The sequence below is a fragment of the Vitis vinifera genome, chromosome 9 (assembly GCF_030704535.1).
Source record: "Vitis vinifera cultivar Pinot Noir 40024 chromosome 9, ASM3070453v1".
NCBI classification, from domain to species: domain Eukaryota; kingdom Viridiplantae; phylum Streptophyta; class Magnoliopsida; order Vitales; family Vitaceae; genus Vitis; species Vitis vinifera.
In genome coordinates, this window is record NC_081813.1 from 23,321,159 (window position 1) to 23,339,369 (window position 18,211).

Genomic DNA, 18,211 nt, shown 5'->3' on the forward strand with positions numbered 1-18,211 from the left:
GACGGTTTATATCTTGTCATATACATTCAATGATCCAATCCAAATTTAAAGTTGATGGATACCACCACGTAACTTAGAAAAAAAGCATCCAAATTAATGCCTGTTCCATTCTTGGTTAGTGTGCCGCGAGGTACTCCTGTGCTGCATGTCTCCTTTATTCAATTATGTTGCGAAGCTATATACAAATGAGAAATGAAGGGTAGTATGTAGATATGATTTCAGAGAAAGGACAGTTTTTTTGGAAGGGAGGGAGAGTTAGAAAATGTGGAGGCTTAAGATTGCAGATGGAGGCAATGATCCCTACATCTTCAGCACCAACAACTTTGTGGGAAGACAGATATGGGAGTTTGATCCTGATTATGGAACCCCAAAAGAGCGAGCTAAGGTCGAAGCAGCTCGTGAAAATTTCTGGAAAAATCAGTTTCGGGTTAAGCCCAGCAGTGATCTTCTCTGGTGAATGCAGGTGATCCCATCTGTGTCAAAATCTGAAAGAACACATAGGAACATGAATATATAGTATATGTAGGGTATGCATGCTTATGTGACTGAACCAAAGAAATGGTTTAGCTTCAAAGATTGTCTCCTTACGAGAGTAAGAGATTTTACAAGACGATGTAAATGGTCTGGTCTGCAGTATCTTTTTCTCTTGGGTAGAATTCAACACTAAAAAGGTTAGACCTTATTCTACTTCTTTAATTAGTTAATTTAATGTATTGAAGAATAATATAATGAGAAAGTGGCAATTCAAATTTGGGCAGGGTGAACACCTTGGGCTTAGATTAATTAATTAATCTTGTAGAGCTTATGTCTTCAACTTCTTATACATTCTATATATATATATATATATATATAACATGTGAAAAAGTTGAAGAAAGAAACTGAAAAAATAGATGAATTTAACAGAAATAACTGCCATATTAGTCCATGTAATGTTAAGAATCTTCTTATAGATGGAAAGAGATATATAGAACAGCAATTTTGGAGTTAATTAGTGTAGATGCTTTGTACAGATTGTTAGGGTTAACTTCAGGCTGGACCCTGGGCCCAAATCCAGCACAACCCAACTGAATTGAATTAGATCTAAAGCCCATTGGGTGTTGAGCTTGTTCTGGGCAGACAGGACTTCAGTGGTAACCCACCCAAATTAAGTATGAGTCCTGTGGCCGCCAGTACAGTACCTCCCTTTGGTTCATGGATAAATACTTAAATCATCTGAATGACTCTTTTACTTTGGTTATCATTAAAAGAGATTGTTAGGACACTAGGACATTCTCTATGCTCGATATTAATGGAATATGGAAGGTTTACTAGTCTCGTCATGACTGATCATTAGTATAAGATATAAGGTCACTGTTAAAACATTTGAGTTATCAGACAAGATTTTAATGGGCAAAGATAAAGACATAAACCTCTTTTATTTTTTAAATTGGGGAAATAGATATGTATTGATGAAAGCTTGACCTACCATCAAACGAGACTCACTTCCCATTAAATGAGGGTATGATACCTATGGAAAGAAAAAAATATTGGGGATATCACTGTAGGGTGATTTTGGGCCTGCTCATCTCAAAGCCTAGCTTGAAGGGTGAAACTTTCCCTTACACTTATAAAGAGTCACCCAATTCCTTCTACAAGAGATGTAGGTAAACCCAACAAGCTTTCCCTCACACATTGGCCCCTTAGTTGGGAGACCATCAACCTGATAGTCCAATAATGAAAGGTGAGACATTTTGTTTGAACAACCAATTTTCCTAAAAGATCAAACTTGTAGAATTTGTATCCATAATGTATATCATTCACTCTAATAATTGTTACACCTATCTTGATTATATGAGCCCCTCCTAGCTTGGTAGATGTTTACTATTGAGGTTAATATACCTTTTCTTTTCTTTTCTTTTGAACTTTTTCTTCACTAACTCCCTCTTCATTTGGCCAAAAAAAAAACCTTGCAGTTTTTGAGAGAGAAGAATTTCAAACAAACAATACCACAAATGAAGGTTGGGGATGGTGAAGAAATTACATATAAGACAGCCACAACAACAGTGAGAAGGGCTGCAAATTTCTTTTTTAGCCTTGCAGGCAAGTGATGGCCACTGGCCTGCTGAAAATGCTGGGCCTTTGTTTTTGCTTCCTCCCTTGGTGAGTCTACTGATTATTCAAAATTTTAATTGGAATGACATTTGACAGGCATAACAGTGACGATGGACAAACCCCATCTCTTGACTTCAACTTTTTCCCCTAAAAAATGCAGGTAATATATCTATATATTACAAGGCATCTTGATCCTATATTCCTTGGTGAATATCGTAAAGAGATCCTTTGCTTCATATACTGTCATCAGGTACACACTTTTGGAACCATATTGTTCCAACCTGATAATAAACTACATGGGAGTTGTTTCCTTATGGACAATACATAATTTTTCAATTTTTATTAACCATCAAAGAGGTTCCTGTATATTGCAGAATGAAGATGGCGAATGGGGATTTCATGTTGAAGGACACAACACCAAGTATTGTACAGTATTCAACTACATTTGTATGAGTATAATAAGAGAAGGATCGGATGGTGGCCAAGGAAATGCCTGTTTAAGAGGGCAAAAATGGATCCTTGACCATGGTGGTGCAACCTCCATACCCTCTTGGGGTGTAGGTTTTAGAATCAAGAAGTGTTGGAAGCAAGAACCAAAAACTATATTTGAGCGAAAATGTCTGCACTTATTGAATGATCAATGCAACATTTATACACAAGTTTGTAACATAAAACAACAGAAAAGCAGCAAAAATAGCTATACGTTGGGACTAACAACTATTTCCTATAAAAAAAACAACAACATAACAATTATTAAGCTCCATGAAACTCCGTCAGCTTCATTGACTAAGTTTTTCATGGTTGCAGCCTCAATTTTAGCATCTATTCACACCTCAATAGCCTTCTTAACAAATTCTTAAGCTCTCTCAACTCAAACAACTTTCACATGACTTCCAACATGTTTGTAGCTACTAAGGCATTTTGCTCAACACTCCTCTTTGACTTGGGAGCAACAAACTCCAAGTGTTTTTTTGAGAAATTCAAATCTAGCTCTCAATAGAGCTTTTGTTAGAATATCAACATTTAGTACTTCTGTTTTACAATGTACCAAATTTACTTCTCCATCCTACTGTATTTCCCTTAAGAAATAAAACTTGATTTTGAAATGCTTTGTTCTACCATGGAATACTGGATTACTTGCAATTGAAATTGCAGCTTGATTGTCAACAAAGACTTGTGTGCTTCCAGTTTGCTCCATGTTTAAGTTTGTTAGCATCTTTCTTATCCAAAGTGCTTGATTTGCAGCTATAGCAGCAACAATGTACTCTACTTCAGTTGTGGATTGTGCCACGATATCCTATTTTTTAGAGCACCAAGAGAAAAAACCTGAACCAAAACTAAAGCAATAACTTGATATGCTTCTCATATCATCAACGTAACCAACCTAATCACTATCAGAAAATCCATGAAAATGAAAATTCTGCACCTGCTTGAACTTGATGTCAAAGTCAATAGTGCCTTTTATATATGTCACAACATGTTTTGCTGCTTGCAAGTTAATTTCACTAGCATAATGCATGTATCTTGAGAGTAGACTTACAACATGTACTAGATCTAGCCTTGTTATAGTCAAGTACATCAGACATCCAATCATGCTTCTATATAACTCTTCATATACTCTTTCAGCACCATATTCTTTGCAAAACTTTTCTTTTTGATTCATAGGTGTGGTTGTAGGCTTGCATTCCTCCATCTTGAACTTTTTTAGAATTTCCTTTGCATACTTCTGCTAACAGATGAATATCTCATGGTGATTCTGATGCACTTCCATTCCTAGGAACTAAGACATGTCTCCAAGATCTGTCATATCAAAGACCTCATCCATTTTAGCTTTGAATTTATCCATTAAACATTAATTGCTCCCTGTTACAAGCAAATCATCAACGTATAACGAAACAATAAGCATGTCAACATTAATTTTTCTAATATAAAGTGTGGATTCACTCTGATTTATTTTAAACCCCAGACTAAGCATATGTGCATTAATCCTGTTGTACGAAGCTCTGGGGGCTTACTTTAAGCCATACAAGGCTTTCTTTAGTTGATAAATCTTGTTTTGTTTCCCTTTTACTGCAAATCCTTCAGGTTGCTCCCCAAAGATTTCCTCCTTAAGGTAGCCATTTAGGAAGGGTGATTTTACATCTAGCTGATAGATTTTCCAACCTTTTTGAGCAGCCAAAGCTAGCAGCATCCTTATTGTATCTAACCTAGTTATAGGTGCAAAGGTCTTTAAAAAATCCACACCGAACATTTAAGCACAACCTTTGACAACCAGCTTGGTTTTATGTTTGTTTACAAAACCATCGAAATTAAGTTTGGTTCTATAAACCTCACTTGACACCAATGGTCTTTTTATGTATTGGTTTGTCAACTAGCTTCCAAGTGTTGTTTTTCTCTATCATGCCGAGCTTCTCCTACATTGCAACCCTCCATTTTTTATCCTTAGTAGCTTTAGTAAACCCTACAGGCTCAAATATAGTCACATTACACCTTTGATAAATATTAGAAAGTGATCCAATGCCTCTTACAGGAATGCCATCAATATTTTCATCAAGGAACTCAAGATTCTGATTTTTTTTAGCATCTCAACTCCATTTATCATCCTCCATGAATTAAACATCTCTGTTGACAATGACTTTGTCAGCATGAGGCATATAAACTCATATAAACTCTATAAGTCTTTGATTGGCTATTGTATCCTACGAAGATCCTAGTTTCTGTCTTTTTATCCAACTTGTCTCGTTTCACTAGAGGCACATAACAAAAACAAAGGCAACCAAATGTTTTTTAAGTTTAACAATAGAGGTTTATATCCAAACCAAGCCTCGAAAGGAGTTTTTTTTTTGTAAAGCTTTGGTTAGGAGTCTATTTAGTAGAAACACTGTAGTGTTTGCAGCTTCAGCCTAGAACTTTTTTGGTAGCCCTTTATCATGCAAGAGACATCTTCTTATCTCCATGATAGTCCTATTTTTCCTCTCTACCACTCTATTCTGTTGTGGTGTGTAAGGTGCAGTCAGTTCGTGCTCTATGCTTACTTCTTCATAGAAATTGTTGAATCTTTCAAAAGTATATTCAGTGCCATTATTTGTCCTTATAACTTATATAATGACACCACTTTGGTTTCTACTAGGGCCTTGTACTTCCAAAATACACCAGCAATCTCAAATTTAAAATTTAGGAAAAAAATCCAACAATATCTGGTATAATCATCTATAAAAACAATATAGTACTTATTGCCCTTCAGAGATGGTGTTCTCTGAAGTCTTCCAACATCAGTGTGTATAAGTTACAACTCGTGTCATGCTCTCCATGTAAATTTATGTGGGAAAGGAAGCCTGGATTGTTTTCCATATTGATAGGCTATATAGGTAGGACGATTTTGCTCCAAGTCAGGTAGACCTACTGCAAGTTGATTCTTCTTCATGTAGAGCACTCCATTATGATGAAAGTGCCCCAATCTCTTATGCCATAAAGTTGTGACATTAATTTATTGAGAAACATCAACTTGCTATTCCTCAAGCAAATTCAAGACACATCTTTTGCCTCTCATCTTGATCTTGAACACATCTTTTCCATTTGCATCCTTGATCATATAGAACTTGTCCTAAAATAACACCTTGAAACCTTTCTCAAGCAATTGCCCAACACTCAAGAGATTTTGATCAATATCAGGAACAAACAAAACATTAGGGATGAGTTTTAGATTTGAGAGACTTTCAATGACAACAGTCCATTTGCCCTTTATTGAGATGTATTCCCCATTTACAATTCTTACTTTGGAAATGGTATTTTTGTTAAGCTCCCTGAAAAGTTCTTGATCATAAGTCATGTGGTTTGTGCAACCACTGTCTATGAGCCAGCTTTTTTATGTGTTCTTGCTAGCAAAATAGGTGGCAACAAACAACTGTTCTTCATGATATTGATCAGCAGCTGCAGCCTTGATCTCTCATTCTTGTTGTGTTTTGCATAGCCTCTCTATATAACCTAATTGACCACAATTGTGGCACTTGACATATGGCCTCCACCAGCACTTTTGTGGAGGATAATTTGTTTTTTTGTAATGAGGGTAGGGTGGATTAGCTCTTTTATGATTCTTTTTGTTATTGCTTGACTTGTTATTTTTCTTTTTTTTCTTTCTATCTTTGCCAGTATCATTGTTTGGTGATTTGGCTTGGAATGCTCCCTCAATAGATCCTTCCTATCTCATTATTCTCCTTTGTTCCAAGGCCTACAAAGCATTAACAAGTTCTACCAAAGATATACTTGACATATCTTGAGAATTTTCCAAGGAAGAGATTGTGGCTTCATATTTTTCCGGCAGAGTTACTAAGATTTTTTGAATTATTCTTTCATTAGAAAATTCCTTACCATACAATCTCATCTTGTTTGCCATGCTAAACAGTTGTTTAGCATAATCTTTGATAATTTGAGACTCTTTCATTTTGCTCATTTCAAATTCTCATATTAAATTCCTTACTTGTATATCTGCACCTTTTCATTCCCCTGATACTCATTTTTTAAATACTCCTAGATTGCTGTAGCAGACTCCATTTGCATGATTTTGGTGAGAATAGAAGGTGAAATTGTAGAGAAAAGACAAGCCTTGTCCTTGGGTTTTCTTGTTTTTCTTTCCCTATGAATCTTCATTTGATTGATACTTAGATTGTCTCCAAGTGGTGGTACTTCATAATCTTCTTCTACGGCCTCCCAAAGATCCAAAGTTTCAAGGTGGACTGTCATTCTAATAGCCCACGCCTGATAATTATCACCATTGAAAACTAGTACTGACAAAAAGCTTACATCTCCGTCCATTTGCTACAAAATGATAGTTACAAGCTGTTGAAGGTTGTGTGTTTTGTTGGCTTTGGAGTTTAGTATGCGTGAAGGTATTTTGGCTTCACTCAATCCTCACAGGTCCCTCAAGATAGCGTGCTATGATACCAATTTGTAGGTTTTAGAACCAAAAACTATATTTGAGACCACAAAAATATCTACACTTATTGAATGATCAATGCAACATTTATACACAAGTTTGTAATAGAAAACAACAAAAAAGCAACAAAAACAGTTATACATTAGGACTAACAACTATTTCCTATAAAATAGCAACAACAACATAACAGTTATTAAGCTCCATGAAACTCTGTTAGCTTCATTGACTAAGTTTTTCATGGTTGCAGTCTCAATTTCAACATCTTTTCACACCTCAACAACCTTCTTAACAGATTCTTAAGCTCCCTTAGTTCAAACAGCTTTCACACAACTTCCAGCATGTTTGTAGCTACTAGGGCATTTTTCTCAACATGGGGGAAGACATGGCTTTTGGTATGATAGTTGCAAATATAAATGGACATTATAGATATATAATCCTATGCAAATGTATTTAATTTCCAAAAACTATTCATGTTGACACAGTCTTTTGGTTTCATATGTATTTTCTTGTAATGAATGTTGGCTTATTAAGTCTCACATAATACCATTTCCTTATTGTAGATACTTGGCTTATTTGAGTGGGCATGATGCAATTCAATGCCCCCAGTGTTTTGGATCCTTCCTTATTTTCTTCCCATACATCTAGGTATTATTAATTACACATTAATTTTTATTCAAATGCTTGAATTTGCATTTAGGCTACGTTTGGTTGGCAAAATATGATAGGATAGAATTTGCATATTCTAATATATCATATCCCATTGGAAAGGATATGCATATCCAATTATATGATTTCCAATGGGATATGATATCCTTGGATATACATATTCTCTAGATTTAATATTTTAAAATAACATATTTATATTTGATTTGTGAAATGAATAAAAAATAATATGAAATATATATTATTTTTCCATTGTTTAAAATAAAAAATATATCACATTCAAATATTTTCTATTTAAAAAAAAATGAAATTTCATTAATGTTTAACAATAGTTATCATTAAAATATTTAAAGTTTACACTTTTTATTATTATTATTTTATGTTATTTAATATATAAAAATAATTTATATATCATATATTAATATTATTTTATAAATATTTTTTTAGTTTTTCTTTTTTAATCGTAAATTTAATTTATAATAAATTCTTTTCTTTTATAAAATGAATATATTAAAAATAAAAAAATTGATAAAAAAATAAATAAATTTTTGATGCATGGGATATGTATATTTCATATCTTACCATGTGATTAACATATCCCATATGAAAAGAATGAAAAATAGAGTGTATAATATATCCTACCACTTTTCCTATCCATATTTGGTTAAACATAGGATAGGATAAGTGATGGGATAACTTATCATATTCCATCACTAACCAAACATAGGATAGGATATACTATATGGATAGGATATACTATATCCTATCCCATATTATATCCAGCCAACCAGACGTAGCCTTAGTGTATTTTACATGCTAAACTCTTATCTTGCATAAAAGTAAGGAAGGGGGATGATGAAATCTTTGATATCTCACATCAAATTAGTAAAAAAGTTAAAGGTGTTGTATATGTATGAAATCCTCTTAACTTTATAGACGAGTTTTAAAATGTAAGGGTCCCTTGGGTGTAGAGTAAACAACATCTACATGGGAGGGAACAAACCATCACAAATGGTATCATAGTTAATTCTCAATCCAAGTGTGATAGTTTGTTTGGTCTTATAAGGAAAGTCTATTTGATTGACCCTCAATCTTATTAGACATGCCGGAGTGTTTGTGATATACCACATTGGATAGAGGAAAAAGTTTCTAACACTATATATGTATGAGTTCATTTTAATCATGTAGACGTGTTTTAAAACTGTGAGAGTCCATTAGGCTTAGAACGGATAATTTTTATATGGTTGTGAATAGGTTGTTACAGAATCACTAATAATGCCTAAAAAATAGACAAGAGGCAAGTCGAGCCATGCAATCTTCAACCTTATTATGTTATCGGGTCACACATGCTGAGTTAGAAACCTAAGCTTTGGAAAGCTGTTTGGTTGATATTAAGAATGCCACTTCCATGTCTACTTTAACCATCTTATACTAAAAATTGATTTCTCTTTTCTTAAAAAAAAATTGCTTCATAAGTGCAACACAAATGTGATGCTATTCTTGGATGGTTAACATGCCCATGTCCTACTTATATGGTAAACGATTTGTTGGCCCAATCACCCCTCTTGTTCTAGAACTAAGAGAAGAGCTCTTCCTTCAACCTTATAATGAAGTCAATTGGAAGAAAGTCCAGCATCATTGTGCAAAGGTAAGTTTTAGTTATACTAAAACCATCCGTCCTTCAAATATTTCATGCTTACATGAGACATTCTGTCAAATTTTCTATTGCAGGAGAATCTCTACTATTCCCGTTCGTTAATATAGGATTTGATGTGGGATGGTATATACATATTTACCGAGCCTTTTCTGACTCATTGGCCCTTCAACAAGTTGAGGGAAAAGGCTCTTGAAACAACAATGAAACACATCCATTATGAAGATAAAAATAATCAGTATATTACCATGGCATGTGTGGAGAAGGTAACACGATTGTCCGTGTTATGAGATGTTTAAAAGGAAAAAGAAACTCTAATCGAAGAATGTCTCTTAAATTGAGCAGGTATTGTGTATGCTTGCTTGTTGGGTAGAAGATCCATATGGGGATTCTTTCAAGAAGCACCTTGCTAGGCTCCCGGATTATATATGGATGGCAGAAGATGGAATTAAGATGCAGGTTAGATCCAAAAATTTTTCTTTTTTAGAGTTTGTTTTGTATTTGAGATTGACCTTCATTCAAAGTCCTAACTTTGATAATTTTCATTGAGATATGCGGACCGCTAGTAGTCAGCAGTGGGACACCAGTCTTGCCATTCAAGTGCTGATAGCTTGTAATCTCACAGATGAAATTGGAGCCACGCTCATGAAAGGACATGACTTCATAAAGAAATCTCAAGTGTTGTCTTGAATTTCTTAAATCATCTCTTCTTATCAACCATCATTATTTTTTGATGCCACTTGAAAGAGAATTAATCTTGCAGGTTAGGGACAATCCTTATGGTGATTTTAGAAGCATGTACAAACACATTTCTATGGGATCTTGGACATTCTCAGATCGGGATCATGGTTGGCAAGTTTCTGATTACACTACAGAAAGTTTGAAGGTAACTAATTTCTGTTCAAACACTTCATATACTTGTGGCATGGTTTTCCATTTAACTCTCATCTCTGTTACAATGTTGTCTCATTCTCTCAATAATGCCGCTAGAAATTGTTGGGGAAAAAATTAAACCCGAACGGCTATATGATTCTGTCAATCTCCTGTTTTCCCTACAGGTGAGGATAATCTTTCTTGTATTATATCCACGGTTGTATCAATTACAAAACAAATCATGGATTTTGTGATTTTAGAATTATAGGAAACTTTTTTATATTTCCTCCTTTGGATTTACCTTTCTTAGAATTATTTCTCTAGTATCAATAAACCCCATTTTCTATATACCTTTGTAGAGTAAAAATGGTGGTTTATCAGCCTTGGAGTCTGCATGAGCTTCCAAATGGTTGGAAGTAATTACTGTTAATGTTACCATATACAAATTAGGAATCAAATTGGTTGTACATATAGGAAATGTTAATGTTACCATATACAAATTAGGAATCAAATTGGCTATACATATAAGAAAAGATTGACATGTTGGCTTACCATGTATTTGTTAATGTTACCATATACAATTTAGGAATTTAGTCTCCATGTATAGGATATATATATATATGTATATAGATGGATGCAGAATATAATAAACATATTAGAGTTCTTAGAGTTCTCGGTTTCTGTGGAGTTTTTTTGAGTATTTTGACATGGTAACAGAGCAAGGTTTCGACATCTTTTGAGTGGAGTTCGTGATCTTCTACCAATCAAAGGCTTGGCATAAAAAACAGTGTTGATTGGGTTCATCGCGACTTGGTTCTTGGCCGTTTCTGTTCCAATTTTCTAGTGGGCTATTTCATTTGTTTCTCGGTTGCATCATGTCATCAGATAAGTTGGAATTGTTTCCTATTAGATTTATTGGCAAAAATTATTGTCCTTGGGAGTTTCAATTTAAATTATTTATCAAAGGAAAAGAATTATGGGGTCATATTGATGGGAGTAATCCTGCACCTCGTGATGCTGAGGCTTTGTCTAAGTGGGAAATTAAGGATGCTCGAATTATGACCTAGATCCTTAGCTCGATTGAATCTCACCTTGTTCTCAGTATGAGGCCTTATAAAACTGTTGCTGCTATGTGGAATTATCTCCACATGGTTTACAATCAAGACAACTCTACTAGGTGTTTTCAATTGGAGTATGAGATGGGTAATTTCACACAAGGAAGTCTCTCAATCGAGGAATATTTTTTTTCAAACTCTTTGGACTGATTATTCCGACATTGTTTATGTTAATGTTCCCGCTGCAACTCTCTCTACTGTCCAAGCAGTGCATGCAACCAGCAAGCAAGATCAATTCTTGATGAAGCTACAACCCGACTTTGAAATTGCACGGTTTAATCTAATGAATCGTCATCCTATACCATCTCTGGATGCCTGCTTGAGTGAACTTTTGCACGAGGATCAATGTATTGTAACTCAAGCTACCATGGAACATCGGTCTAATGTTAGTGCACCTGTTTCTATAGCTTATGCAGCATAGGGGCGGAATAAGAGTCGAGATATGTGTGTTGTCTAGTGCTTTAGTTGTAAAGATTTTGGTCACATTGCTCGGGATTGTCCCAAGAAGTCTTGTAACTACTGCAAGAAACAAGGTCATATCATCTCTGTTTGTCCCATTCGGTCTGAAAGGAAGCATAATACTAATTATCATGTCTCCATTGGTGCCTCTAGTTCTGCTGCATTGCCTGCTGCCTCTTTGATTGTTCCTATTCCTACTCCTACAGCCTTAGCAAACCCGAACACACTCACTCCTGAAATGGTACAACAAAGTATCATTTCTGTTTTTTCTGCTTTTGGGCTCTCAAGTAATCATACGATTTCTTCTAAGCCATGGTATTTTGAATCTGAAGCTTCTAACCATATGAAGAATACCGTTCTTTCTAATGTTAGAAATTATGATGGAAATCTGAAAATTAACACTACTGATGGCAGTTCTCTGCCTATCAGTGCTGTTGGTGATCTTTCCTCTTCCTTAACTGATGTTTTTGTGTCTCCTGACCTCTCTACAAATCTTCTTTCTGTTGGTCAATTGGTTGATAATAATTGTAATGTCAATTTCTCCCGTTTTGGTTGTGTTGTGCAGGATCAAATGTTTGGGAAAATAATCGCGAAGGGGCCTAAAGTGGGATGACTCTTTCCTCTTCATGTTTCTCCTTCCACTATTATTCCTAGTTTTCCTTTACTTTCCTTTGCATGTAATGTTGTTGGTTTTGGACATAAGATGTGGCATAGATGTCTTGGCCACCCAAACTCTGATGTACTTCGTACTTTGTTTAAGTTTAGATTATTGGGAATTAAAACATGTTCTTCTCTTGATCTTTCTTTCGATTGTACACATGCAAACTTGGCAAAAGTAAAGTTCTACCTTTTCCTCATTCCGCATCTCATGCCTCACAATGTTTTGATATTATACATAGTGATGTTTGGGGGATTGCACCTATTGTTTCTCATGCACATTACAAGTACTTTGTTACTTTCATTGATGACTTTAGTCGCTTTACTTGGGTTTACTTCCTCCAGGCTAAGGCTGAAATTTTTTCAGTCTTTAAGCGCTTTCTTGCACTTATTGAGACTCAATTCTTTGCCAACATCAAGGTCTTGCGCTCTGATTCTGGCGGAGAATACATGTCTAATGAGTTTTAGGACTTTCTTCAAAGTAAAGGGATCATCTCTCAGCGTTCTTATCATTCGACACCACAACAAAACAATGTTGTTGAGAGGAAAAATCGCCACCTTCTTGATGTGGTAAGAACTCTTTTACTTGACTCATCGGTTCCTCCTCGTTTTTGGTGTGAAACACTTTCTACTGCAGTTCATTTGATCAATCGCTTACCCTCTCCTATGTTAAATCATGTTTCTCCTTTCTCTAAGTTGTTTGGTCATTCTCCTTTATTTTCTGATCTTCGTACATTTGGTTGTGTTTGTTTTGTGCATCTACCTACTCATAAACGACATAAACATACTGCTCAGTCTGTTAAGTGTGCTTTTCTTGGTTATGCTATCCCTCACAAGGGTTATGTTAGTTATGATCCCCATGTTAGTTGTATACGAGTTTCCTGGAATGTAATTTTCTTTGAAAATCAATATTTCTTTCAATCTCATGTTGGGTTGCCATCTGCATCTATATCTCTTCTGCCTAGTTTTTCTGAATCCCCAACAATTGTGGAAAGGTTCAAACTTGGTTTTGTGTATGAAAGAAGTAGTCGACATGAATCCAATTCCACTTCCTCTATGTCCCCTTCTGATCTTGACCCGGAGCCTGATCCTGCTCCTACTTCCACCACTCTTCATCGGTCTACTCGTCTTTCTCGACTCCCTTATTAGTATGGATTCTTCTCTCTTGTCTCTCTTGTTGCTACTTTATCCACTATTTCTATTCCCTTTTGTTACAAACAAGCCATGGAACATGAGTGTTGGCAAAATGCAATGCAAGCAGAACTTCAAGCACTTGAGGAGAATCATACTTAGGATATTGTTCCTTGTCCTTTTACAATCAAACCTATTGGGAGTAAATGGGTTTTCTCTGTAAAACTTCATTCTGATGGCTCTTTGGACCGGTACAAAGCTCACCTCATAGCTTTGGGTAACAAGTAGGAATATGGGGTTGATTATGAGGAGACATTTGCTCCTGTTGCCAAAATAACCATTGTTCGAACCATCTTAGCTATTTCCGCTTCACAGTCATGGCAACTACATCAGATGGATGTGAAGAATGTTTTTCTTCATGGTGATCTCCAAGAAGAGATTTACATGAAGCTTCCCTCTGGTATGACTAATTCTTCTCCTCATGATGTTTGTAAGCTAAAACGTTCTTTGTATGGGCTCAAGCAAGCGCCCCGGGCTTGGTTTGAGAAGTTTCACAGTACAATTCTTTCCTTTAGTTTTACCCAAAGTCAGTATGATTCTTCCATCTTCTTCCACACGTCTGCGTCAGGTATAGTCCTTCTCTTGGTTTATGTGGATGATATTATCATTACTGGCACTGATTGTGGTTTGATTACTAAGCTTCAACAGCTATTACATACAACTTTCCACATGAAAAATCTTGGACAACTCATATACTTCTTAGGATTGGAAGTTCATCATCGGGTTAGTGGTATTTTCGTGAACCAGCATAAGTATATTCAAGATCTTATCACTTTGGCTGGTTTGGAGGACACTTCTTCTTTTGATACTCCTATGGAGGTAAATGTCAAATACAGGAAAGATGAAGGGGACTTTCTGGATGATCCTACTCTCTGTCAGCACCTGGTTGGGAGTCTTATCTACTTGACCACTACTCGACCTGATATCTCTTATGCTGTTCATTAGGTCAATCAGTTTATGACTTCTCCTCGGCATCTCCATCTTGTTGTAGTTCGACGCATCATCCGCTATCTTCGAGGTTCACCTACTCATGGGTTGTTCTTTCCTACCGGCTCCTCTCTTCAACTTGTTTCCTATAATGATGCTGATTGGGTTGGGTGTCCAGATACATGTTGATCTACTATAGGTTGGTGTATGTTTTTAGGTGATGCCTTAATTTCTTGGAGATGTAAGAAACAAGATCGTGTTTCAAAATCCTTTACTGAGGCCGAGTATCGTGCCATGTCTACTGCTTGTTTTGAAATTGTATGGCTATGCGGTCTTCTTGAGGAGCTTGGGTTTCCTCAGACTACTTCTACACCTCTTCATGCTGATAACACTAGTGCTATTCAGGTTGCCACCAATCCCATTTTTCATGAACGTACCAAGCACATTGAGGTTGATTGTCATTCTATTCGAGACACCTTGGAAAGTCGGGTGATATCTCTTCCTCACATCTCTTCTGATCTCCAAGTGGTTGATATCTTCACCTAAGCTTTGACTCGACAGAGACATCAATTTCTTGTTGGAAAATTGTTGCTGGTTGACTTACCAACATCAATTTGAAGGGGGATGTTAATGTTACCATATACAAATTAGGAATCAAATTGGTTGTACATATAGGAAATGTTAATATTACCATATACAAATTAGGAATCAAATTGGCTGTACATATAGGAAAAGATTGACAGATTGGCTTACCATGTATTTGTTAATGTTACCATATACAATTTAGGAATTTAGACTCCGTGTATAGGATATATATCTGTATATAGATGGATGCAGAATATAATAAACGGACCAGAGTTCTCAGAGTTCTCGGTTTCTGTGGAGTTTTTTTTGAGTATTTTGACAATTACCTCAACATATTGAAGAAACTTTAAACTCTGTTAATGGAATCTCTCTTTCTCTCTTTCTGTGTGTGTGTGTGTGTGTATCTATCTATCTTTCTAAATCAATGGAATCCTTGAATGTTTTCAGTTGCTAAATCCTACTGAAATGTTTGAAGATGTTGTCATTGAACATTAGTAAGATTCCTAATTATACCTTGATTCAGCCATGTTGATTTCTTTTGCTTTAAATTACTTCAAGATTGATAGAAGAATGGTCCAGGCATGTTGAGTGCACTGCATCAGCAATCCACGCTTTAATTTTTTTAAAGAGGTTATACCCTGGACATAGGAAGCAAGAGATAGAAATTTTCATAAAAAATGTTGTACAGTACATTGAAGAAATACAAATGCCTGATGGCTCATGGTATATATGTTTCTCAGCTCAACTATTAGATTTGCTCAAGAATTTGCACACATGTTTTTGCATGAATTATTGAATGTTCAATTTACATGAAGAAACATTTACAAAGGTATGGTAATTGGGGAGTATGCTTTACCTATGGCACATGGTTTGCACTAAGAGGGCTAGCAGCTGCTAGCAAGACGTACCACAACTGTCTTGCTGTTCGCAAAGTAGTTGATTTTCTACTCAAATTACAGCTAGATGATAGTGGTTGGGGAGAAAGCTATCTTTCATGCTCGGACAAGGTAAGTTGTGATATCTTTTATGCATGCCACCATCCTTTGACGAATCTGATGCCCATCAACCACATTTTCAAACTATGCCTAAGCAAAAGGCATAAAATTCCAATTAGCAATATAATTTTCTGAATTTCTATTCATGCATAAAACAAAATTTTGCTGCATTTTGCTTCGTGTATCCTGCGTGTTAGAGATTGAAGACATAAACTGATATATGGAGAAAGTTATTGATCATATGAAATCTCACAGTGGAGAAGAAAAAGGTAAAATTATCTTGTGCTTGGTGATACAGAAATATACACCTCTTGAAGGAAACCAGTCAAATTTGATACAGACTGGGTGGACTCTAATGGGGCTAATTCATTCTGGACAGGTCAGTTCTAATAGTTTAATGTGGTCCTTGACATTACTTTTTAGAATGTGAATTCTCCCTAAAATTCTAGTTCTGAAGTTCTGTTTTCAATAGGCGGAAAGGGACCCAACACCTCTTCACTGAGCAGCAAAGCTCCTGGTCAATTCTCAAATGGAAGACGGAGATTTTCCCCAACAGGTGGTTCATTATTTCATTTGAACATACATTAATCTGTTATTGCATTTTTCTATTGTTCTAGACATCAATTTCCTTAAGGAAAAGAAAAAGTAGAAGTCGGCAGTTAAGATCTAAAATCACTTGAAAAAACAGCTTCTTTTTTCTATGTCCAATTCAAGAAATTTGCACCATAAAACATGGGAACAAATTTTGAAAATCCGATTAACACTCTCCTTAACTCTAAAAGTCCATCCGTTTAAGCTATATTGCATGCAATATGTGATTTTCTATGAAGCAACCTTATTTCTAAAGGGAAAGGAAAAAAAAATGGCTCTCACACAATCAACAAATTGTTATGCTTGAATTTTTGTTGGCCTAACCATTGATTACTCATTTATGGCAGGAAATTGTTGGAGCTTCCCTGAAGACTTGTATGATATACTATCCAATCTATAGGAATATTTACCCTTTGCGAGCTATTGCAGAATACCACCAGTTGGTTCCATTGCCTTAAGCTGCAGCTAGCATGCTTTTTGAAGCATATATATATATATGTGTGTGTGTGTGTGTGAGAGAGAGAGAGAGAGAGAGAGAGTACCAATGGATGCAGTTCAGTCTCTTTTGCTACTTTGTGTCCTTTTCCCTTTTTCTTCTACCTTTGTTGATCACGTGCTCATGAATTGATGGACAATGTTGAATATTCTTTGAATAATATAAGTTCTTGAGAAGTTTTTCTTGTGCACTATGTTTTAGATTCAAATTCCATGCATGCATAATTATGGGAATTCATTCATTCTTAATACCAATTGAAGAGGATGGCCAATGCATGCACAAGAAATGTAGTATCACATATCATTTAAGGTTTGTGAAGTCAGCCATTTACTTTCATGGCTAGGATTTTGAATGAATATATAGGATATTGATTTCAAATATATATGACGGAAACTGTTGTGGGAGGGGAAGCTTCACTACATGTGAGTTATGAAATAACTATAAACACGACACAGAAAGAAAATTTTGATATGGTTTGACTAGGAATGCCTACATCTATATATGAGTAAGACAATAATGTCCACTATATCATAAAAGACTATTACAGAGGAAAGAGAACACATCAATAAAAGTCAAGGCCTCAAACATCCCATGTTTTCCTATTCCATTAGGTGTCTCTATCTCTTCTTTCAGAATTTTATCCACCCCATAAAATTTCTATATGTCATCCCTATCTCATAAATTTTTTTTTCTCCCAAGAGATAAAATGCTTACAAGTATGTTCCCAACACTTTTCCTCATTTAATAAAGAAACATATTTTTTCAAGAATACATCAATACATAAAAGATTCGCATTGAACAATATTCTCTATCATGAGAAGGCAACAGGCTCTAGTTTTGTTTAGGAGGTCACACCTTAGGCACAAGCAGCAAGAGAGCAAATTTCATAACAAATGTTGATGGTACATTGAAAAGATGTATAGAAATGTTTGATGACTCAACATGTTTTTTAATTCAATTATTAGATCTACTCAACACCTT

At 35.5% G+C, this 18,211-nt stretch overlaps 1 pseudogene; it reads left to right on the forward strand.

Moving 5' to 3' along the window:
• Window positions 1–144: 144 nt before the first annotated feature.
• LOC100246111 (beta-amyrin synthase 1-like) lies at window positions 145–17,409 on the forward strand (annotated as a pseudogene).
• The last annotated feature ends 802 nt before the right edge of the window (window positions 17,410–18,211 follow it).